General features: G+C 42.5%; 1 long non-coding RNA gene across 2 annotated transcripts; it reads left to right on the top strand.

The window, feature by feature from the left end:
* The first annotated feature begins 17,694 nt into the window (after positions 1-17,694).
* Positions 17,695-25,183, top strand: LOC105485413 (uncharacterized). Of its 2 annotated transcripts, none has more exons than XR_011609154.1 (3): positions 17,695-17,982; positions 23,694-23,794; positions 24,913-25,183. It is a non-coding gene; the product is annotated as an uncharacterized lncRNA (long non-coding RNA). The 2 variants fall into 2 exon arrangements; XR_011609155.1 differs by lacking the exon at positions 17,695-17,982 and adding an exon at positions 18,314-19,335.
* Positions 25,184-25,761: the final 578 nt, after the last annotated feature.

The following is a 25,761-nucleotide window of genomic DNA, read 5'->3' as shown; positions in this document are numbered from 1 at the left end:
ATCCCTATTTCATAGTCACAACAAACTTATGAGAGAGCCACAACTATTTCCATTTGACAGATGAGGAAACTGAGGCTCAAAGAAGTTAAGTAACTTGATCAGGATCACAACAGCGAGAGGGACTCAGCAGAGGCCCTCTGAGAGGGGAGGTCAGGGCCCTCTTTGCTATAACACAGCTGCCTCCTGTCAAAATATTTGCAGAGTGCTTTGATGTCAGTGCCTTGCACTCTGGAAAGTGCTCTTCTTCGCTTATCAGCCCTCGGCTGTAACACTCACAGCTGTTCCAAACATGTCCCCGCTTTTTCTAGCTGCAGACACATTATGCATAGATGATTTTTTTTTTTTTTTTTTTTTTTTTTGTGAACAAGTACAAAGGAATAGATCAGTAGCTAGAGGGGAGAATGTGGGACAAGGAAAGGGGATTTTAAAGGTGAGAAATATGAGCAGAGGTACACGTTAAAGAGAATCATCTAGATGAGAAGGAGGGATGGATGATGCAGGAGAGAAAGAGTGAATGAGAGGCAATAGGTCCCAAAGTAGAAATAAAGAGCCTGGCTTTCGAAGACATGAGAGTCAATTCCTCTGTTACAACCAGAGGGCAGAAGAAGAAACTCCTATAGATAAGTTTAGATCTCTATGTAAATGGAGATCTCCCTTATTCAAAAATACAAAACAAAGGGATGTTTTTGGATCCTATGCTGCACACTTCATGAACACAGGGGCCATGTCTGTAGCCCAGTACTGACATTTTAGAAGGCTCTCAGTAAACATTTGTGGTTGCGGAATAAATAGATATGAGTAAAGATACATTCCCTTTACCACCAAAAACTTCTGAGACTAACACTAAATGATCAAGAAATGAATAAAAATGTCATTAAGAATTTTAGTAAGAGTTCAAATGACCCACAGATAAATCACTCCTCCAATCCTTGCTATTTAATATCGGTGTTTATGAGGTCCCCAGAAAACTGCCACAACTGCCTAATTATGGGGTGGTGGAGTCCTCACCTGGCAGCAATACCCAGGCAAAACAGACACAGGGTTTGCAGTAGACAAAGAGCTCAAGCTGAGTTCGTGGGGCGGGGAAACAGTGAAGAGGAAGGAGATCCTCAGCTTCCTGTCCCAGGTGAAGGAGGGCGTCTATGGCCCGGGAAGATGGGCACTCCATGCCTACCCCCAGCTGGATGAAGCCATGTAGTAGTGTCCAGGTGCACCCTTTCAAAGGCACATGCTGGAGCATGTGCAATAGAAAGCAAACATGCTCTTTACAAATATACTGGAAACATTTCCCTATGAGGACCACTAAAGCAACTGAGTATGTTTAATCCGAGAAAAAGGACTCAAGAGGACCACCATAGTAATTTTCAAATATGTGAAAGGCTGTGATCTTTCCAGTACCATCCCTTTAATACCTCTGAGTCAACCATTCTTTGACCCCAGTTGAGCCTCCAATTGATTAATCCTACTTCCTTTTTGCTCTCTCACTTTCCTCGTTGGTTAGCTCAGATTTCAAAGGCCAACATAGTAATCAATGTTATGTTTATACCCTCAAATTTCTCACTCTCTCACCTATTTGGTGCTTGCTTCAGTGATAAAGGGGGGCAGGGGAGGGGGACTCAAAGGCCCAGGCATGGGACAGGGCAGCTTTCCAGGGTCCAAGACCTCACTTTCAATTCATGAGAGGGAACTTTTCTTCCTCATGCCTGCTGTTTTCTTCCATGTGGGGACATGAACTAGTGTCACATTCCTGGTTTCCTTCTACTCTCCCACTTGCCCTTTTCTACTGCACTCTCACCAGACGGAATAACATACCTGATTGGTGGCTTTGGAAGGAGAACTGAGCCTGCACCAGATGGGGACACCTTCCTTGCCTCTCTCCTCTTGGCAGCAAGCGCCTACAAGGAGCCACTCATTTCCTGACCTATGTCCTCCATGCTGTTAGTTTCAGAGAAGCCTCCTTTGGAGAGGTCTGGGAGGGTTCACTAAGGCTTGGGTCTGAATGGGTAAGTCTGTCTAATTCTGCTGTTCAATAAGTGAAAGGTCAAATCTAAGTCACATTTCCCAGTTATTAATGTCTTTCCTTCTCAAGGGAGCTTGCTGCCTTCAGTGAGTATTGATTTCCCTCTGTTCATGGAGGATGAAGGCAAAACTCCCAATGCAATCAACCTTTTCTTCTCTCCCTATCTCTCTCTTTCTTTCTTGTCTCTACCCACCGACCAGTCTGTCCCTGGAGAGAACGTGCCCTTGACTGCACCTCTGCACCAGAGGCTTGGATAGGTGCAACACAAATGCTTGTCAGATCAAATAAAATAATGATGCTATTATGTCTTAAAGAAGACTACATTTGAGGGGTAAGAGCAGAGTGGTGTCTGGAGTTTGGTGTTTAATCTTGAAGACCCAACAATAACATCAAATTTTAAGTGATCTCAAACCCTTCATGCTGCCTGGCAATTCCAGCTGATTTCCTCAGTCAACTCACTCTTTCCATTCAAGAGATTATTTCACTGATTCTTCTTTCTTTTCAAGCCCTCTTGCTTTTAACTCTTGGGCTTGCTTCTCATTTTCCTGAAAAAAATAAAAGCATAATAAGAGAGCTTCACATATGCACCACTAAGTCCATTAAATGTCCACATCTGTATCCTTATATGCTGTCTGCCCTCCTATTACAATGCAGGGCTCCTTCTGTAATTATGCTCTTCTCCAAGACCAGCCCTCACCTGGGCCCTGTGTCTCTTCTTCCCCCATGCAATGACCTTGCTCTTGCAATCATCCCCTCTTCTGCATCAATTTCTCTCTTTCTACTGGAATATTCAGATAAACATGCAAATGTACTGTGATATCTCCCACCCTTAACAAACAAACAACACCTTTCTCTCACATATCCTCTTCCAGTTGCCGCTTCGTTTTTCTGATTCTCATTGTGACAAAATTCCTTGAAAAAGTTGTTATATTTGCTGTCTTCACCACCTCTTCCTTCATTTTCTCTGGACTATATTCCAGTCAGGGTTTCCTCCCCCTCCTTCCACATCCCCCAACTCCATCATCAGAATAACCAGTGAACTCCACATTGCCAAATCCAGTGACCAGCTCTTGGTTCTCATTTTACTTGACCTAGTAGCATCATACAAATCTGGTCCTGCCTTCCTCCTTCTTCTTCGTATTTATTTATTTATTTATTTTTTTGAGTGGTTTTAGGTTCACAACAAACTTAAGACAAAAGAGCAGAGATGTCCCCCCTCCTTCTTTTTTTTTTTTTTAAGACAGAGTCTCACTCTGTTGCCCAGGCTGGAGTGCAGTGATGTGATCTCAGCTCACTGCAACCTCTGCCTCCCAGGTTCAAGTGATTCTCCTGCCTCAGCCTCTCAAGTAGCTGGGATTACACGTGTGCGCCACCACACTCAGCTAATGTTTGTATTTTTAGTACAGACAGGGTTCACCATGTTGGCCAGGCTGCTCTCGAACTCCTGGCCTTGAGGGATCCATCCACCTCGGCCTCCCAAAGTGCTGGGATTACAGGTGTGAGCCACCACACCGTGGTCCTGCCTGGCCCTGCCTTCTTCTTTAAAGTTTGCTTCATTAGTTTCTGAGTCATCCTTCCCTGTAGGTACTTCAACCTCAGTGACTACCCCTTCTCAATCTCCTTTGCTGGGTGCTGCAGCTTCCTGAATTCTGAATGGGAGAGTGCCTAGGGCTCCAGCCTCAGACCTCATTCTTTCTTCAGCCATATCTCATTTGGTCTGCGGCTTTATGTACCAGCTACGTGCTAAGTCATAAACATTAAAATTCCAGTATGGGCCCCCTCCATGAACCTCAGACAGACCTCAATCACCTTCTCAACACATCCTCCTGGATGTCTAATGAGTGTGTGAAACCCATGTGTCAAAACTTGAGCTCCTGAGCTTTGCCCCTAAACCTATAGACTTTCCCATCTCAGTAAATGACAACTTCACTTTTCTAGTTGCTCTGGAAAATCTCACTTCCTTTTCTCCTCCTCCTGCTTCTCCTTGCCCTAAGGTCTTTGTACTCTCTACCCAAGATGCTCTTCCCCCTAGTTATCCATCCACATGGCTTGCTTCTTCCTCTCATTAGGGTATCTTCCATAATGGCATCATCTCAGAGAAAACTTCCCTGACTAAGAAACAAGACCCTCTGTCTCCCTACAATCACCCCTGCTTTGTTTTTCTTCAAAATACTTGTTCCTATTTGATATTACCCTTCTTATTGTTTAAAGTGTATCTCCCCTCATCTCACACCAATTAGAATGGCGATCATTAAAAAGTCAGGAAACAACAGATGCTGGAAAGGATGTGGAGAAATAGGAATGCTTTTACACTGTTGGTGGGAGTGTAAATTAGTTCAACCATTGTGGAAGACAGTGTGGCGATTCCTCAAGGATCTAGAACTAGAAATATCATTTGACCCAGCCATCCCATTACTGGGTATATACCCAAAGGATTATAAATCATGCTACTATAAAGACACATGTACACGGGTGTTTATTGCAGCACTATTCACAATAGCAAAGACTTGGAACCAACCCAAATGTCCATCAAGACAGACTGGATTAAGAAAATGTGGCACATATACACCATGGAATACTATGCAGCCATAAAAAAGATGAGTTCATGTCCTTTACAGGGACATGGACAAAGCTGGAAACCATCATTCTCAGCAAACTATCACAAAGACAGAAAACCAAACACTGCATGTTCTCACTCATAGGTGAGGATTGAACAATGGGAACACTTGGATACAGGGCGGGGAACATCACACACTGGGGCCTGTCGTGGGGTGGGGGGCATTAGGAGAAATACCTAATGTAAATGATGAGTTAATGGGTGTAGCACACCAACATGCCACATGTGTACATATGTAACAAACCTGCACATTGTGCACATGTACCCTAGAACTTAAAGTATAATAAAATAAAATAAATAAAATAAAATGTATCTCCCCACTGGAAGGTAAGTGTCTGAGGGCAGTAAGTTTGAACACTTTGTTTACTACTCTGATGCCTAACACTTACAACAGCATCACTTAAAACACAGCAGCCACTTGGTTTAAGAATGAACTTCCAGGGAGTCAAAGATGTTCAAAAGCACAAGGCTGCTTCAGAAAGCCGTCTCTCAGAGTCATTGCATTAGGCAAGCAGTGACCATCTGGGAGGCCATGAATAAGTACTGGGGTTAACGGAACCCAAGACTCCATGATTCTGGGGGATCGTGCTCCCTGAAGTCATCAGTAGCTCCCCGAACACAGAACCCACAGGTCTTTCTCATTTATGACACTTACAGATGAAGTTTTCTCTCTCCTTTCCCTCCGCTTAAGAGGCAGCACTGAGCTGGCCAGTCCTCCACCCATTCCCTGACCACCACTCAGACCCCTTTGCTGGCTCCTCTTTCTCTTGCTAGTCCTTTAAACCTGTGTGTTGCCAAATAGTTTTTTACTTTAACATTCTCTCTAAATGCCTCTTAATCATTATCTTAGATGATAGCATAAGAAAGATTGCAAAAATGCTAGGAGTAATATTTAAAAAGCACAATGCATTTTGCTTTGCATTTTGGTGAAGACTCCTGATTTTGATTCTGAAGACCTAGGTTTGAGCCACTTACCCATTGTGTGTCTGGGGACAAGACTCTTAAATTCTCTAGGGTTCTATTTCTGCATTTATAAAACAAGGAGAATAATATCTCAGCTTACATGCATCATCTTAATGTATGAGGTTTGGGTGATATACGTGTAAATAGGTTTTATAAAATATACTCTGATCTATAAATAGAGATTGTATTATGATAGACCATAAAAAGGGGTCACTAAACCATTGCCTATAGAAGATAATAATTGATACAGGGCTGGGCATGGTGGCTTACAACTGTAATCCCAGTGATTTGGGAGGCCAAGGTGGGTGGATCCCTTGAGGTTAGGAGTTCAAGACCAGCCCGGCCAACATGGCAAAACTCTGTCTCTACTGAAAATACAAAAATTAGCCAGGTGTGGTGGCACGTGCCTGTAATCCCAGCTACTTGGGAGGCTGAGGCACAAGAATCTCTTGAACCCAGGAGGCGGAGGTTTCAGTGAACTGAGATCGCACCACTCCACTTCAACCTAGACAACAGAGTAAGGCCCTGTCTCAAATAGTAATAATAATAATAATACTTGGTATAGGGAATTGTCTTTTCATGTCTGTGTTTATAAGGAGAAAGTCGTACTCGTAGGCCTGTGATTGTTTTTAGGCCCTCTGTCAAGATCCGGTCAAATCAGCAATGCACTGTAACTGCCCACAGACCTAGGCTTATAGCCTCAAATAATCTACAAATATGCAACCAAAAGAATTAAGCTGAAGTGCTGCTTTTGTCCAAATAAATCAGGCCACTTTTTCTTTCTAGAAATTAACAGTTCCTGAGTCTTTTTTTTTTTTTTTTTGAGACAGGTTCTTGCTCTGTTGCCCAGACTGGGATCTAGTGGTACAATCACAGCTCTCTGCAGCATTGACCTCCTGGGCTCAAGCTGTCTTCTCACCTCAGCCTCCCAAGTAGCTGGGACTACAGGCGCACATCACCACACCCAGTTAATTTTTTATTTTTTTTGTAGAGACAAGGTCTCACTATGTTGCCCAGGTTGATCTTGAAATCCTGGACTCAATCAACCCTCCCACACTGACTCTGTGGGATTACAGGCATGAGCCACCGCACCCAGCCGCCTGAATCTTCATTGACTTCATTCACACCAGCCCTGCCTGTTTGCTGAAGGTTGCTGGAATCTGGCTGGATCATCTTTCCAGAAAAGGGGGGCTTATTTGGGGTTTCAGGCAGGCATAACAGCACATTCTTGTATAAGACTAGGGGAGTTTCAGCATATTCCAGGCTGACCTTTCCTTTCAATTGTAGATTAGACAGAGCCAAACTTAGTTTTATTTAGTTGGTTTATTGTTGTTGGTTTCCCTCTGTGACACAGAAGTGTGCACTTTGAGGGGAAAAAAAAATTCTACCTGTTTTACAGTTAGTTCCATGAGAAGTCAAACTAGTGATTAAAAGTAAGAAATTTTTTAAGTTGCTCAGCTGAAATGTTAACAGCTCTTGTCTAATCGTTAACATACAAACCTCCCTAACCAGAATATTTGTGGGGGATGACTTCTTAACAGGATCTAAAATCAGCACTTTCCCAAAAAGGCTGTTAAAAATTACACATTTGGAATTTTGTCCTAGTCTGACTAGGCTGCTGAATTTCCTTTTGATGTTTCCTGGGGCGTGGGGAAGAGATAAACAGCCTGATTTCATTTAAATGTAGTACATGTCTTTGAAATCTGGCGTCAGATTTGCGTATTTGCTGAAAGGTAGGGTGACCAATCATCCTAGTTTTCTTGGGATTGAGGGGTTTCCAAGGACACAGGATTTTCTTTGATTTGGGAAGCCAAGTTGAGCTGATCATCCTAGAAAGGAAACCCTAGTCCAAATCACTCACAGGACAGGTGAAGAAACTGAGGCCCAGCAGATGAAATAACTTGCCACCATAACCAGGAGCCACATCTTCTAAATCTTAGTTCAAAGGTCCCTGAACCCATTGGACTTCTCCAAACTTAAGTTTGATGATTGGTTTGTGGGTATTTGACTGCTTTATTTAATTTATATGTGAGCAGAGGAAAGCGATAATCCAAGTACATTCTAATCAGTGATCATAAAGACATAGGTGTTCTAAAGCAACATAAAAATAACATCTACTGAACACCCATGTTCATAACAGCATTACTCACAATAGCTAGAATGTGGAAGCAACCCAAATGTTCACAGGTGGATGAATGGATAAGCCAAGTGTGATATATACATACAATGAACTATGATTCAGTCTTAAAAAGGAAGGAAATTCTGACATTTGCTTCAACAAAAATGAATTCTGGGACATTATACTAAGTGAAATAAGCCAATCACAAAAAGGCAAATTCTGTATGAGTCCACTTATACGAGGTACTCTATGAGTGGATACTTATAGATCTAAGATATAAATACTATTCTTAGAGTATTTGTCTACTCTAAGTAGTCAAAATCACAGAGCCAGAAAGCAGAATGGTGGTTTGCTGTGAGCTTGGAGGAGGGAGGAATGGAAGTTATTGTTTAACAGGAACAGAATTTCAGCTTTGTCAGATAAAGAGAGTTCTGGCCAGGCACGGTGACTCAGGCCTGTAATCCCAGCACTTTGGGAGACCGAGGTGGGCGGACTGTTTTAGCCCAGGAGTTTAAGACCAGTCTGGGCAACATGGCAAGACCTCATCTGCACCAAAAAAAAAAGCAAAAATTAGCCAGGCGTGCTGATACGTGCTTGTAGTCCCTGTTATTAGGGAGGCTAAAGTGGGAGGATTGCTTGAGCCCTGGAGTTTGAGGCTGCAGTGAGCTAAGATCATGCCACTGCACTCCCAGCCCAGGTGACAGAGCAAGATCCTGTCTCAAAAAAAAAAAAAAAAAGAAAGAGTTCTGGAGACGAATGTAATGATGGTTGCAGAACAATATGAATGTACTTAATAACATTGAACTGTACACTTAAAAATGGTTGATAGTACATTTTACGTTAGATCTATTTTGTCACAGTTTTTTAAATGAAAAAATAAAATAATAACCACAAATAGCTCATCTATTCCATTGGTGCAATGTTTCTGTTAAACAGGTCTGCGAAGTGCTTTGCAGCCATTTATTAGCTTTGAGATGTTTTGTCAAATCAAACCACATTCTTTAGATAAGGAGTTTGGTTTGCTTTGATATTTAGTGACCTTCCCTTAGCTAGGGCATAGAATTTCCAGATGTACAACACTCCCAGCTTCTAGCTGCAAGCTCACAGCCTGACACATAGTAAGTGCTCCATAAACATTTTTTAAATAAATAAATAACAGCAAGGGCTAATATTTATTGGAAGTGTTTATTCAGAGGTGGGTTGAACTTGAAGCTGGTGACGCTTAAGCTTCAGGACATCTCACTTTAATAAGCCTTTTCTAGACCTTCTGTGCGGGCGAGGGGAGGACCTGAGCAATGTGCTCACATAGTCACATATTCATATAAAACTTGTAAAAGTAAGATTTATCTTCTTTTTATTAAAGAGGGCTTCCAAAGTTGTATAGTCTTCAAGTCCCATGAAACCCAAAACTGTCCCTGTACTTACTGCCTAAGTACTCTACAAATTCCTTTCCATGGTTTCCTCATGCAATCCTCACAACAACCCTATGAGGTAGGTGCTATTATCTTCACTTCTGAGATGAGGAAATTGGGCAGCTCCACCATGGTTACCCCATGAGGGAGTGATGGACAAGGACTTGCACTCTGGCATTTGAGGCTAACTCTACAACTCCCCTGAACACTAGGGATGGCCAAACCTAACTCTAGCTCATGTTAAATTAGGCATGTAGCCAGGAGTGGTGGTGCGTGCCTGTAATCCCAACACTTTGAAAGGCCGAGATGGGAGGATCTCTTGACCCCAGTAGTTTGAGACCAGCCTGGGCAATACGGCAAGACCTCATTCCTAGGAAAGAGTTAAATATTAGCCAGATGTGGTGGTGCATCTCTGGAGACCCAGCTAGTTGTGAGGCTGAGGTGGGAGGATCTCTTGAGTGCAGGAATTTGAGGCTGCAGTAAGCTATAATTGCACCACTGTATTCCAGCCTGGGCAATGGAGCAAGATTCTGTCTTAGAAAAAAAAAATTAGGTGTGATCTTGGTAAATACTATAATTTCACCTGATGTAACTGTAATAGCAACAATTACATGATTGGCCGGTTTTTAAAAATAACCTGTGATTTGGGGAAAACATTTATTTTACAGGTTTTATTCTGTCCCTATGCTCACTTCATATTTTTGTTTGGTGAGATAGAAGGAAGTCTGGGAAAGGGGAAGATGAAAAGCGCGAGGCCAAAGAGGAGAAAGGAACAGAGGTGTCTTCCTATGTTAAGGAAGATTCTCCTCGCCCCTGCCACAGTTTCTTTCTCTTTCTTTTTGAAGGATGTGCAAGGGTGCTTTGTGTCTTGGGGAGTTCCACCCTGGTTTCACCTATTCTCTGAATCTGCTCAACTTCTACTCTAGAGTCCCTATTTCTAGTCTGACAGTCCTACAAGTCAAAGGGCAGAAAGGAATCTTTCCTGTAAACATCCTCTGGGCCACTCCCGGAAAAGGTGACCAGCAACCACCGCTTCCTGTCTTTATTCTGACTCTTGGAGCAAATAATACAGTTTTCTATTCCTCTAAGATTTCTTGGGGCCAATAGGAGAACAGAACTGAAAACGTCATAGCACTGAAAATATCTTCCTATTGAGGATGCTGCTTTCTTTAGATTCAGGTTCTCCCTTTTAAAAAGTCATTCCCACCCCAGACTTCCATACAGATGCTGGGGATACGCACTGTGCCTGGCACTTAGGAAATGCTGCTCACTGACTCCCACCTCCTCAGAGACGCGCTGCCATTAACCCAAAGACAACTCCTCCCCAGTTTCGTGTCCCTCTCCCCCACTGCCCAGAGTTTTCTGTCTTGATTTCCCTATTTCTACTGCAGCACAGTTATCACCCAGCTGGTCAAACCCCGGGGTCACTCTGCCTACCCTTCGCTTTCCTCAGACCTCATTAATCACCAAGTACCATGGGTTTTCCTTCCTATTCATGTCCAAACTCATTCTCTGTTTTCCATTTTCTTTGCGGATACTTTGTTGAGGCCCTGCTTATTTTGGGTCTGGGACATTACAATTGCTTCCTGGCTGGGTGCCCTGCCTTTAGAGTCGCTCCCTGCTAAAGGTGGATTTGTCATGTAGCTAATAAATCTCAAGCTCCAGGACAGATGCTTGTACCTAATTTTGTATCTTGCGACTTTATATTCTCGATCTGCCCCACCCCCCATCCATTTTGCACTCAGCTGCCAGATTAATCCTTTTTACAATAGGTTTTATTTTTTGAGAGTTTTAGGTTCACAGCAATATTGAGCAGAAAGTACAAAGAGTTCCCGTGTGTCTCCTGTCCCTAGACACACACACAGCCTCTCCGATTATCAGCATCCCACATCAGTACATTTGTTTCAGTCAATGAACCTACATTGACACATCATTATCTCCAGAGTCCGTAGTTTACATTGAATTTAATCTTTTAAAAATACTATTCTTTCGACTGGGCATGGTGGCTCACGCCTCTAATCCCAGTACTTTGGGAGGCCAAGGTGGGTGGATTATCTGAGGTCAGGAGTTCGAGACCAGCCTGATCAACATGGTGAAACCCCATCTCTACTAAAAATACAAAAGTTAGCAGGGTGTGGTGGTGGGTGCCTGTAATCCCTGCTACTCGGGAGGCTGAGGCAGGAGTATCGCTTGAGCCTGGGAGGCAGAGGTTGCAGTGAGCCAAGATTGTGCCATTGCACTCCAGCCTGGGCAACAGAGCGAGATTCTGTTTCAAAAAAAAAAAAAAATACTATTTTTTCATATCACTGGTCTGCTTTAAAACTGTTCATTAAAATGCTGACCATCAGGGAATATTTCAGAATTCAAGGAAAAAACTGAAAAAATAAAATAAAATTCTGTCCATATCTCCAAAGTCTATGTCCTTACTTGGATATTCAAGGCTTTCCATGATCTTCCCCAAATTTCAACCTGATTTCTCAGGAATCATCTGTGCATGCCCTTTGCAGGGGGTGCTCTTCACCAACTCCCACCCACTGTCCCCATTGTCACATCCGTGGCTTTGCTACACATAAAATCTGATTAAATTCAACTCCACAAAAATGTGCTGTGACTTACTTAATCTAGGATGTCTATCTGCCTCCATTCTGAGCATGAAAAACCCACCCGGTTTACCATTGCCAGTCCACGAGTCCCTCCTGGCTGCAATCCTGTTTGCCTCAAGAGCAGCAGTTTGTAGCTTGAGGGGGGTTGAAATGGACGAGTAAAACAAATAATAAAGTACAGGGAGGCCGAGGCGGGCCAATCACCTGAGGTTGGGAGTTCGAGACCAGCCTGACCGCCATGGAGAAACCTTGTCTCTACAAAAAATACAAAATTAGCTGGGTGTGGTGGCGGGCACCTGTAATCCCAGCTACTCAGGAGGCTGAGGCAGGAGAATCACTTGATCCCGGGAGACGGAGGTTGCAGTGAGCTGAGATTGTGCCATTGCACTCCAGCCTGGGCAACAAGAGCAAAACTCTGTCTCAAAAAAATAAATAAATAAAAAATAAAAATAATAATAAAATACAACATCTGATTGTCAATTTTTTACTCTGCCAAATAAGAACTTAAAAAACAACTACCACCATCACAATATCTTATTTTAGAAAAGACATTTACTAATCAAAAAGCATGAAAGGCATAATATCAGAATAACAGTTAGTTCTTTAAATGTAATTCACTTAGATTTAGGAAAAAAATCATTTTAAAAAATTTTATGACTGTCGGAGGTACTGAAAACTATTCAGACTGGCATTTGGGAGAGAGTCTACATACAGTGCTTCTGGTCTCCACCACCTGTTTCGCATTTAATCACTTGCTGCCCTGGGGTACATTTTGCATTGTTGCCTCTCTGTTTAACTTCCTGTGCACATATGTTATTTCTTCAACTGGAAGGTAAGCTTTATAAGGAATCTATAAAAGGACTGCATGCTTAACTCTCCAGCAAGCACATAGAAAATGTTCAATAAATATTTGTTGAATGAATGAATCAACCTTTTCTAAGCCTGTGCTAACCAGTAAATCTCCTCTTAATGGGATCTGAGCGCCCCATCCTGAGGCAATTTCTCTCAACAGACTTCTTTAAAATGAGTTATCCAGTACAAATTGCTTTACGTTTGAGTGAAGCCTAAAAATAAAAATTGTTTAAACCTGATATGAAGAGTCAACAGTTTTTTCCTCAAGGCAGTAGCAAGCCCCAACAAGGAGGAGAATCCAGACACAAACACACTTCTGCACCTGCCATTTAATTGATCCTAGTTGTTTTGGGCTTTGCTGGTAGGCATGCACACAGTCCGCGCTTCTGGCTTGACCTGACTGCATAGGGTGGGGGGCATTCTCTCTGGGGCTCTCACCCCTGTGCCTAAAGCCTCCACAATAACCATATTGTGCCTTTCCCTCTCTCTACTCGGTAACTTGGAAGGAAAGGTTGGGCAGAAGCTTAACATCTGGCTAGCCAAACCTTGGTTTTAGATTCCAGAGTTGATACAGAGCAATTCAGAAAAGTGTCTTTTGGATTTAAAACCTTGTCTTCGCTCAGGATCTCGAGTTACCTTCAAAAAATTTAAATAAGATAAGGCCACATCCTTGCTTAAAACATTCATCAACTTTCAATTCAATTCCATTCAACAGCTATTGATTGAAGACCTACGGAATGCCAGGCCCGGTTCTAGATGTTGGGGATAGGTCAGTAAACAAAGCAGACAAAACTTTCTGCCTCCACGAAGCCTAGAGGGAGGTAGGAGTGAGGTGGGGGAGACGAACAAGAAACATAATGAATCAATAACATACTATTTCTGTGTTAGAAGGTGATAGATGCAATGGAAACTAATTGGAGCAAGGGGTGTTGCAATTGAGATGGGAGGGACAGGGCCTCTTTGAGAAGGTGGGTGGAGCAAAGGCTTAGAGGAGGTGAAAGGTGTGGCCATGAGACCATGTGGGAGAAGAGGAAATGCCTTTGGTATCATGACCTCACCCAGCACCCTCTCACCCCATGACCCTCCCACAAGGATCTCCAGCCGCCCCCAGGGTCTCCTCCCCACCTCCGGGCTTCACACACATTGTTTCTTCCTCAGGACTGTATTTTCCTTCCCTGTCTCTTGGCCAACTCCTCATCCTTATGACTTCAATCTAAATGCCACCTCCTCAGGTGGGCTTTTTTTTTTTTTGCTGCCCCTCATCCATTGTAACTTAGATGCCCTCCCACAGTTATAGCCCTCCCTTCAGATACTTAACAAATACTGTTCTGTTTGAATGAATGAACAAAGAAAAGGGCTCAAAGCAGGTGTTGAGGACAGGGATTCTGACTCATTGATTTATCCCCAGTGCTGGGCACATTGTTGAATGTATTTGGTAGACTTTATCTTCATAAATAAGCTCCATCATCAAGGATGGATAGAAGGATTATGTCACGGCTTACTTAAATTTAAGCATTATAATACTATAAACAAGATTTTTTAAAGGTGGGGTGAAGCATTAAATTGTGTTAGGGGGAATGAATTCCCTCCCTCCTTCACTTTTTCAGATGAAGCAGGCCTTGGTTTCAGTCCTTGGCCCAGACGGGCCCTTTTCAAGGAACATTTTCCAGCAGTGACGGTGCCTTCCTGTCTGAGATCAGCATGTCCTTCAATTTATTCTGCAACTCAGTCAAATTAATTAAAACTAGATTTGTCCTGAGGGTTTGTTCATTAAGGTGTTATTGTATATCAAATTCCCAATTACCTGGGATAATTAAAACATCCTAAAGTTTTCCCCAAATTATTTATACTTTTGGGAGTATCCCCTTGTAGGGAAGGCTTAGGACACACTACCCCAAAATATGGCATGCTGGCACTTCAGAAAACCCTAGAGGCAGGAAGGTAGCTCTCACCTTCCCCTTGCCCTTCTCTTAGAAGCTGGTCATAAAACGTTCTTTCCAGAGGTGCCCACCCTGTAGCCAGGGAGAAGAAACACCCCATCTTTGAAGACACAGAGACATAGAGAAGAATCTGAACAAACAAGCCTTGCTAAGTTCCCCCCAGTTTATTAGCATTAGATCATACAGCTTTTGTCTAATCATCTCCACAATCCTCCACTTATTCATCAAACTTAGCATAAAACCCACAGGTTTCTCTGTCTCTTTGGATCTTCATTTCTGAAGCTATGCCATATAAAACTTACATACGAAATAAATTTATATGCTTTTCTTTTGTTAATCTGTCTTTTGTTACAAATGCCTCAGCCATGAACCCAGAGATGGGTGAGAAATTTTTCCTCCCTGACACTCCAAAGGTATATTTTTATTGCTATTTGCTCAGGAAATGCCATAAGGATGATTTAACGATTTCAAATTGCCACCTCATTTGACATGCATTTTAGGTAACATAAAAATCATGCAATATGATTGAAACAAAAGAAATTAATTAGAGCAAAGAGAAAAATGCAAGCAGCGCAGTAAAGTGAAACAAGAAATAAAACCACTGAAGACAGGGAAATTCCAACCATAAAGACTCAGGTAGTTTCTGGAGGGGGATCATAAATTTGGCTCTGAGCAATGAAGAAAACAGACCAGTTACAGAATTCATGATGTTTTATAGCATACATATCAGGGGCTCAGGAGCCTTAAGACCTGAAAGATGTTTCTTACATATGGCCTCAAAAGGGACACTGATGTCATGAATGACACTTAAAGCAGATGAGTTTCCAATAGCCGTTTCTTATGGTATCACTGAAGGAGCCTTCAACTTAGGGCCTAACGACAAAGTGAAGTCCTTTAAAATTCAGTTATCCGAGGTAATGACATAATGCAGTTCAGAAATGAAGTTCTTTTATTATCTGACTTGATCCACAGATAAAGTTTAAAATATCTAAACTACCTAAAAGAAGACCAAGTGTGGTGGCTTACATTTGTAATGCTAGCACTTTGGGAGGCCAAGGTGGGAGGCTTGCTTGAACTTGGGAATTTAAAACCAGCCTGGGCAACATAGGGAGACCCTCTCTCTATAAAAAATGTAAAAATTAGCTGGGCGTGGTGGCTTATGCCTGCAGTCTCAACTACTCAGGAGGCTGAGGCGGGAGGATTGCTTGAACCCAAGAGGTCAAGGCTGCAGTGAGCTGTGATCACTGCCACTGCACTCTAGCCTGGGAGACAGAGCGAGATTCCATCTCAAAAAAAAAAAAAAGAAAGAAAGAAAAGAAAAAGGAAAGGAAAAGGAAGGGAAGGGAGAAAGAAGAAAGAAAAGAAAGAAGGAAGGAAGGAAGGAAAAGAAAAGAAAAGAAAAAAGAAAAGAAAAGAAAAGATGGCCTGCATCTCTCCCTAAATGTTGTTTTCTCCAATCAAACTTCCATATGAATTAAGCAGCAGAGAAGTCAAGGATAAATTGTCTGGCAGGTACCCAACAGCTGAAACTCTATACTTCTGATTAGATGCGGATCTCCACCTAAGAACTTGGCATCCACTTGTGAAAGTGAAGGTTCCTAACCAGCCAGGTACTTGTATAGACCTACGTCCTCAAGGAGGCAGACTACAGTGTACCCACGGGGAGGGACTAGATTTCCTTCAGGAAATAGTCCACGTTTGCTGTAACATAACAACAAATGAACACCCAAGATCCATGGAGTGGCCATGGTGTGGGGCATAGATGACAACCCTCCCACCAACATTAGACACTGCATAGTTAGTTTTCTGTTATCCTGTTTTGATTTTGTCATGTATACCTCCCCACCCATTAGAGTAGTTAGTTGAGAATTGACTGTTAAAAATGAAATCAACCTGCAGAGAAAAAGTCATGTTGGATGAATCACTGGGGCCCTAGGCTGTTGGCTTCATGTTTGATTTGGATGCTTCCCAATCCAGTCTTGTGTAGGTCACCCCATATAGCCTCCTCCATCAGCAGGATGATTTTGCTTTAGGAAATATGTACACTTGGTAAACTGTCAAAGTGAGTTGTACGTAAGGTATGTGTTGTTCAGAGGGAGAAAATATTTTTAGCACTACTTGAAATCTTTATACCTGACAATGCATTAAGAATTCAACACAGTAATCTTATTGTTTTAGCTGTTGCCTTTACCATTACTCATGCAGCATGACTGGGACAAAAATTAATGACCCCCCACAACCTCCACAGTGTTTGGTGTGTGTGAGTTTTAAAAAAAAAAATCTTTTGGTTTGGGATGAATGCGTTGAACAATCCACCATCTGGTGTACAAATATTTTTATAGACACGAATCCAAATACCACAAAATCACTGCCATGGCTCAGGTCCTGTGAATCTTTCTCTGAGGCAGACTTTTTATTAAATGTGATTATTCTTCAACTATGAGACTCTCTGCAGGAGCATTAAGATTTAGCCTTGAGAACAAAACTCTCGGGGTTGACCAATATTTTTTAACAGATGGAAAGAACTCACCCTGGAGCTAATTTCGAGGAGAACAAAAAAGAATTTTGTTTTTGCTTTTTTGTTTACATACTAAGCGTATACAAACTGAATCGGTGACAACTTCTGTTACATTCCTGCTGTGATCCTGGCTGGTGGAAGAAGATAAGATACCCGTAAGCTCTGCGGGCATCAAGTTTCGGCCCTGTCAGGTGTAATCAGAACCCTGGTCTTAAAACCAAGGCCTCCACTCCACCTCCTCAGGCAGAGGACACTTCATTCCCCGGCCCCAGGCACTAAGAGGAAAAGGAAGGATCCATCCTGTAAGAGCAAAATGAAACAAAACAGTAACCCTGGGTTTGTGTGTTCCCTTTAACTCTTTACACCCTGGAATTAATGCAAAGTGGTATATATTTAATATCGAATTCCCTCACCTCACAATGTGATAATGACAAGAGATTTTTAGAAGGCATGGATTGTAGTTTTAGAAAATTAAGATTCTCCTCTGAAACTAATGTAAAGAAAATTGATGAGTCTGTGCATTTGATGGGATTCCTAAGTCAGCACCATGTCGTGAAGACATTTTCTGAGACAGTGAGTTTGCTCAAAATGTCACTCCAATTTTTAAAGCATGGAGAAAATTGCTTGTCAGTGAATGTACCACTCAGAGCAAAATAGAATTTTTATTGCTAGATTTCCTTTCAAAGTTAAAAATAAGGGTAAACAGAACCAAAAGGCTGTTTGGGGGAATGTAGTGATCTGGGGAAGAGAATGATGGCATATCGTTGGAGCTTCCAGCTTTGCTAGTGGAACTCATTGGAAAGTCCATGAAAATCACCACAGAGCTCAGACATAGTTCTTAACTGGCAAAACCGTCCTAAAATGACTGGACTCTGATCCAGCCGCCTTGGGAGAAGTGGGAGAAATAACAGTCCCACTTCAGCGATCGGCAAACTAAGGTACAGTGGAAACTGAGCGGTGGGGCCAGTCAGTAGTGAGCGGCAGACAGGCCCCAAAGAGCTGAGGAAGTGTAAACTCCGGTGATAAGGCGATAACTTGAGGAAATTAAAACCCCGTAGTGTGGGAAAGAACAATTAGCCAAGACAGAGGGGCAGGAAGGAATACAGAATGAATTACAATCAGAGGAAGCTAGCCGGCAACAAAAGAGATGAACTGGCGGGGGCGGGGCGAGAGGGAAGGGAGAAGTGACTTAAGAATGCTGGCTTCTCCGGGTTCCATCACCGCCTTATTGTTAGGTCGCCGTCGCTGTGCTCATAATTTAACCCCTTCATGCCTCGGAGTGTCTAACTCCAAGGCAGCTCTCTTTATTCATGAAGGTCTTTGAGATTATGCCACGAATATGATGAATTCCAGATAAGAATGACTGCATCATTAGTTTAGAAAAAGATACCCCCATCCAAAAGAAAAAAAGAAGAAGTTTAAGCTTCTATAGATTAGCAAAATATTTCCATCAGAAACATAAGAAGAAACACATAAAACACAAATAATCAGCAAATGCAGATGTTTTAAGACCAAGAAGAAAGTGTTCATGAAAATGAAATGTTTTAAAGGAAAACATGAAAAGGTGTTTAAAAATAATTTTGATGACTATCGAGATGACCTAAGGGGATGAAATGCCCTATAACTAGTAGGAAAGGATAGAAAAAACGTATGATTGTTTTATGAAAACAAGAATCTGCTTATTTTAAGTCGATGAGTTTGTCATGCATGATTATGGGCACAAGAGATGATGTGCTGTGAGCCCAGAATTAAATTGTCTTTTACTTCAGTCCTAAAAATCAATAGGCGGAAAGCTAAGAGGAGGTTCTTCTTTAATCAACCAAGATGCTAAAATCATGGAGAGAAAGGCAAACAAGACCACAGCAGCTAAGTCATTCAAAAGAAGAGGGAGAGTTGATTACGTAGAATGAAGTGGAATGAAGATGCTAAGTAGGATTAGAAAAACATGATACTATTACAAAGGGTTGATTGAGCGAACGAAATGGATAATGAGGCAAATTAAAGAGTGTTATAAATCCTGTGTCCAGGAAATGAATTAACTGCTCAGACTAATAAATGAAGAAGCATCACACAGAAGACGATGATTGAATGTCACCATGGGAAAACAGAAGATTCCTGGTTTATAAAACCAGCACACTTAAAAAGAAGAGAAGGGTGGGGGCATTTGAAACAATACTAAGAGGCTTTACCAGTGAACTGAAAAAAAAAAAAAAGTAAACAGTGATGGAAGGACAGCCTTAGAAAACACCTCAATGATACAAGATTCTTTAAATATCTTAAAGTGATTGTGGGTAAGGAGGAACATCTAGGAACTTGAAACATTAAACTCGGGTTTATTTTAATTTAGTTTAATTTTTTGGTCTTGCCTTCATGACGCCAGTAAAATGTACCAGAAATGGAAACAGTGTCAGAGAGTGATAAATTAAGAGCAATGAGGAATTCCCTTCCAATAAATTAAGATAACTCAAGAAAAGACAACTCCTGCGTGGGAAGAAAAAGCTGCAGTGATTAATACTGCCTTCATGCAGCATTTGGATGGCTCCTAGGAATCATAAAGATACCTGGGGAAATCAGAGCCAAGTAAATCTAGTACCTTTAAAAAAAAATGGACTAGGGAGGAAGCAGAGAAATGCTAGCTTTGCAACTCAGGAGCAATTGAAGTATATAAAGTATAGATAAAGCAACCAAGGTGGAATTACCAAATACCTAGAAATATATGAGTTCAGCAGACAAAACAGTCAAATTTTAGGAAAAGTGACCTCTTGAATAAAATTCTTATAGAAGTTTTTAGGCTTTTGAATTTGGCCACTATACTAGAGTTTATAGAGAAGATGAATAAATGGACATCTGTTAGCAACAGCATCATAGTCTGCCAACGGCATTTATTAACTAACGTCATAGAATACAGACCGATAAGGAAGAGTTGGATTAAACAATCCTTTTCCCCCGGAGGTGCTGACATCAGTGTAGATGCAAAAGTATCCATAAGCATAGGCATCCAATGACCAGAAAGCTAGTGGCATCTGTCACACAAGCATTGTATGATTGCAATGCATTGTATGCATGAGCAAGAGAATCTCGATCTCAGATTTATTTAAACAAATAAGTCATCACAGAAATAGTACCTATGGAGAAATCCTAGAAGAGGTTTTGGAGTGAATGGTTTGCTGGGCAGGTAGGATGTTTCTGACACAAGAAGAGCCCCTGAGAAGGCCCATAGCCAGGAGTGGGAAATAGGGTTGAGGAATCATGAACAGGGCTGAGCGAGCATAATACAGTAAGTATAATAAGAGCATAATATAATAAGAAGTGATGGGGAAGATTAGGTAGCCTAGAGTAGGAGACGGATTTGAGCATGGGCTTTGGAGTGAGACAACCTGCTTTGAAGCCCAGCTCCATAGTGGTATAATCTCCAACCCCACCCCCACCTCAACCTCTCTGTACTTTGGTCTCTTCATCTCAAAACTGGAATTTTAATAAACTTAACTTAAGGATTGTGCTAAGAGTTAGGTGAGATGTTCTGTGTTCAAGCACCTAGAAAAAATAAGAACTCCAATATTAGCTATTGCTGTGAATGAATGGTAGTCAGTCTAGGTGAGAACACCTGCCTTCCTCACTTCCTTGGGGTCATCTCTTTTGACTTTCTGCTGCCTTTTCAAAACTTTTACACTCTCCAAGGACAACAGCCCTACCTGGCTCTCTCTCACTCTAACAGATGGTGGGAAGGACAGTTTCACTCTCAATTTCCCTGTTCTCCCCTCAAAACACACTCTTCTTAGCCCCCTCTACTGTTTCTGAGAACAAAATGCCCCATTCCTTTCCAAGGCTAAAACCTCTCCGGCAACAGAGAACCTAACTGTTACGGATTCAGCAGTTGACGGTTGATCTCCAGCAGGTTGGTGCTCCATCAGTAAGCCCATTCCTCTCTCCCAGCTGCAGTCACTCCTTCCTGTCAGCCTCCAGCCCTGCTCAAGTCTTCTCTGGCTCTGTGCATTTCTTCCTCCAATGTGCAGAGCCAACACCACCCACTTCTTTCCTTCCCTGCATAAATAAAACTACCCTGTCTCTGATTTCTACTCCCCCTTCCTCTGCTGAAGCAGCTGGTTTGATGGCCACCAAAGAAGAAAGTTTTTCTCCATCTTATTCTATTCTAGTTTCTTGTGATTCTGTGTTTACCTCTATTGATGGATTGTTTTCTCTTTCCTGATGGTTCCTGTGTAGTCTTTTTCTTTGCTCAGGCTGTTCCTGTAAGTATCTCCAGGGATTCTAGACTTGGCTGGTTCAGTTTCTCACACTGTACTGAACAACCTCATGTAAACCTTCAAGCCCATGATTTATCATTTTTGCCCAGGCTACAGTGCAGTGGCCTGATCAAGGTTCACTGCAGACTTGACCTCCTGGGTTCAAATGATTCTCTATCCTCAGCATCCCAAGTAGCTGGAACTACAAACACACACCACCATGACTGGCTAGTTTATTTATTTTTCTGTAGAGACAGGGTTTCACTATGTTGCCCAGGCTGGTCCTGAACTCCTAGCCTCAACTGACCCTCCTGCCTTTGACTTTCAAAGTGTTAGAATTACAGGCAAAAGCCAGCACACCTGGCCATTATTTATCATATCTCTGCAGGTCATTCCTTGACTATCCTTCTGAGGTTGGAATTTCCAATTGCCTTTTGAAATTCTCACACCATTGCCTTTTCATTCATTTATTCTTCCATTCAAAAATATGTATTGAGTGCTACTGAAACATGTTTAAAACTATCTAATCATCTCTCTCCATCTCCACTCTCATCTGCATTTTGTCCTGTCTTTTCTCTGGGTAAATGATATCCTTTTCTTAGCAGCAGAAGCTAATTTTATTGCTCTTTGCAATCTCCCAAAGTGACTTAGTATCGTGTCTAGGACTAAATGGGACTCCATAAATACTGTCGAATTATATTGAGCTGAAATCATACATGAAGTGATAGTTATGAGAAGGATCTTAGAGGACACGCATCTTTTCACTCTTTGGCAAAAACACAAATAGACTCAGTTATCAATTAATATCTCTCGCACTAATTTTACTTTTAGCACTAAGATTCTAAAATTCTACACAAGTAGTACAGAAAATTTATGTAATAGGCCTAAAAACATTAATTTTAAAGATGGAAATAGAATTGTTCATAGAGAGGACTATCCTTTTGTTTAGCAAAAGAACTTGGATATGAAAGATGAAATCTCCAAAGCTAACTTAATTTGTACATGAAAAGTATCAAGAATTGAAAGCTGGCTGGGTGCTGTGGCTCACGCCTGTAATCCCAGCACCTTTGGGAGGCCAAGGTGGGCGGATCACGAGGTCAAGAGATTGAGACCATCCTGGCCAACATGGTGAAACCCTGTCTCTACTAAAAATACAAAAATTAGCTGAGCATGGCGGCACGTGCCTGTAGTCTCAGCTATTCAGGAGGCTGAGGCAGGAGAATCACTTAAACCTGGGAGGCAGAAGTTGCAGTGAGCCAAGATCATGTCACTGCACTCCAGCCTGGCGACAGAGCGAGACTCCGTTTCAAAAAAAAAAAAAAATTATTATTGGGTACTAGGCTTAGTACCTGGGTGACAAAATAATCCGTACACCAAACCCCCATGACATGAGTTTACCTGTATAACAAGCCTGCACTCGTACCTCTGAACCTAAAAAAAAAAAAAAAAAAAAAGAATTGAAGGCTGAAAGCCAGAAGGGAAGTGAGAAAGAGGAGCTCAGGGCGGTGAAATGAAGTGGAAATGTTGTCAGGGAACTCTGCAAAGAGAGCTGACAAGTGGTTAAGAGTGACCAGTTGACTTTTAAACACAGGGATGTCCCGTATTTGGTTTTAAGTTATTGGCTGTGCAGTGTTGTAATTTGATCTAACTCCCATCCTATATCAAATTATGTTTACATAATTAAGACGGTTCACTAAAGTGATTTTTCCTGAGCAAAGAAAGTCTGCTGTGTGTTCTGACATACATTTTTAAGCACCTCTCAGTCCATCACCCAAAAGTGTCAGATGGGTTCCACCTACTAATGACCAGTTATTCTTTTTTTTTTTTTTGAGACAGAGTCTCGCTTAGTCGCCCAGGCTGGAGTGCAGTGGCGAGATCTCGGCTCACTGCAAGCTCTGCCTCCCGGGTTCACGCCATTCTCCTGCCTCAGCCTCCCGAGTAGCTGGGACTACAGGCGCCCGCCGCCTCGCCCGGCTAATTTTTTGCATTTTTAGTAGAGACGGGGTTTCACAGTGTTAGCCAGGATGGTCTCGATCTCCTGACCTTGTGATCCGCCCGCCTCGGCCTCCCAAAGTGCTGGGATTACAGGCGTGAGCCACCGCGCCCGGCCTAATGACCAGTTATTCTATGAGATGATCTGAAAGATGATAGAATGGCTAATAAGGGGAGTAGCAAAAGCCTGTCACACAATGAATGCTTGAAGAACTACCAGGTGTCTGTCTGACTGCGGCTATCACCCTGCATGGCCATGAGATGTGCGTGACTCACTCCGGAGAGGCGAGCTCCTGTACAAATTGACCGTTCACGGTCTTAGTTCTGAACTGCCTTTCTGGACGCTTCTTTCTGTTTCTCTCTACTTTTGACGCTCTGAGCTAGCAAGTCTGATGTCCTTCTGTTCCCTATTCTAGGTCTGGGCTTGATGTTCACTGATTTTCCCTTAGCTCCGACTGTGGCTCTTCTCAGCAGACTCTGATCCTGCTCTCAGCCGGGCTGCATCTGCCCATCTCAGGTAAACATGGCTGGGCCTAGGCAAACTGTGGGGCCTTTCAGCTGGAGCTGCGCTCCTGTGCGTGGAACACCTGGCTGGTTTGGCGCTTGAATTAGACACTGGGAAGGCATAAGCTGACGTCGCTCTTCCTTCAAATATTTGGAAGGGGCAGTTTTCCTATTCTCTATGGCCTTGAAGCAGAGAACGAGGAATACTGGGGCACTAAAAGGACTGAGTGTAACTTAAAACAAAAAGGCACTCGACAGCAGCCGGAGCTACCACAGCGGTCACTTCCTCCTCACTGAAAGGGCTCCCTCCAGCAAAGGCTGGATAACCATCAAGTGGGAACACTCTGGGAACGTTTGCAAAGGGAGCCATGCATCCTACAGGTAATTTTACCAGCAGGTTTTCAGGTTCCTTCAGCCCTGAGCTTCTCAGATTCCAAACTTTTGTAATTATTTGAGTTAAAAAAAAAAGTCAGATGCAGCTGAGCGCAGTGCCTCATGCCTGCAATTCCAGGACTTTGGGAGGCCAAGGTGGGCGGATCACCTGAGGTCAGGAGTTCGAGACCAGCTTAATCAATATGGTGAAACCTTGTCTCTACTAAAAATAGAAAAATTAGCTGGACATGGTGGGGTGCACCTATAATCCCAGCTACTTGGGAGGCTGAGACAGGAGAATTGCTTGAACCCGGGAGGCGGAGGTTGCAGTGAGTTGAGATCATCCCACTGCACTCCAGCCTGGGTGACAGAGCAAGACTCCCTCTAAAAAAAAAAAAAAAAAAAAAAAAAAGTCAGATGTTTGACTAGAAGGGACAAGTCATAATGAGAACCAGTGGAGGGTCATTCGCATGTGGTTGTTGCCAAGGAGGAAATTAAAAACTGAGAAACAGGAGAATTAAAATCTAAGCTGGGAGAGGGGAACCTCAGATCCCTTCTGAGGATATGGTTAAACTGTCTTGTGTTTTCTGTGCCAGATAGAGCAGTTTAGAACTAAAGAATGTCAGCAATTTTCATCCTCCCACACAGCTACTTTATAATAATTAGTTTTACTACTTTTTTTCACAAGCTATTACTTTAATGATTTTAATTAAGTTGTTCATGCACTCGAGTTGTTTACAAGCACTTTTCTTTTTATAGCACATCGATAAGCAACAGAGGCAAACTACCACCTTGGAGGGAGCCAGGCAGTGTCTGCTGGGCAGGCCGCAGCCGGGAGCATGGAAGTCGCTTCTTCCATCCTCCACTGGAAACCACCCAGCATCCTGGGCCCTCCAGAGAGGAGCCAGACTCCCTCCCCTGGGAAGAGACTACAGTCCTATCTGTATCCTCTGCTGTCATTGCCCCTCAGTCACAGCAATGAAGAGCAAATTACCTGTTTTCTGTATGTTCCTCCGACAACAACTGACACAGAGTAAATATGAAAGGTTCTGGATGATTCGTTGTCAGCTTTTATTAAAATTCCACATACTTGGCGTTTCTTAGCTATCTGGGTTGACTCCTGGTTCCATTCCTTACTAGTTGCGTGACTTACCTTCTCAGTTTCCCTTTCTGTCAAGTGAAGGTGAAAGCACCAAATTGGTAGAGTTATTTTGAGAATCTATGAGTTTCGAGTGGGAGGGCGCTAAGACCTTGCTGATTAGAGTGGTTTTTCAATCCTGATCACCTCCTTCTCCCTCTTAGCTTCTTTTCTCCTCCCCCTCATGCTTCTAGTCTAGGCTTCTGGCAATTTTGACATAACAAAAGTGGGATTCCTTCATTCCTGACTTCAGGGCTTTTCCTTACTTCATTATTGCATGATCATTCTCAAGTCTTTCATTCTCATTCTTTACATAAATACAAAAAGGAGAAAGTGAAATAGTAGAGGAACCAACAGATTTGAAGGAGCTGCCACTATTTGATTCCTCCTGTTAGGACATCTGTATGACCCCAAGTTCCTGTTCTTGAGGCCGTTGTATCATATTCTTAAAAGTTATGTACACATTCTGC

Source organism: Macaca nemestrina, chromosome 1, assembly GCF_043159975.1.
Source record: "Macaca nemestrina isolate mMacNem1 chromosome 1, mMacNem.hap1, whole genome shotgun sequence".
Classification (NCBI taxonomy): domain Eukaryota; kingdom Metazoa; phylum Chordata; class Mammalia; order Primates; family Cercopithecidae; genus Macaca; species Macaca nemestrina.
This window is presented reverse-complemented; position numbering and strand designations above follow the sequence as displayed.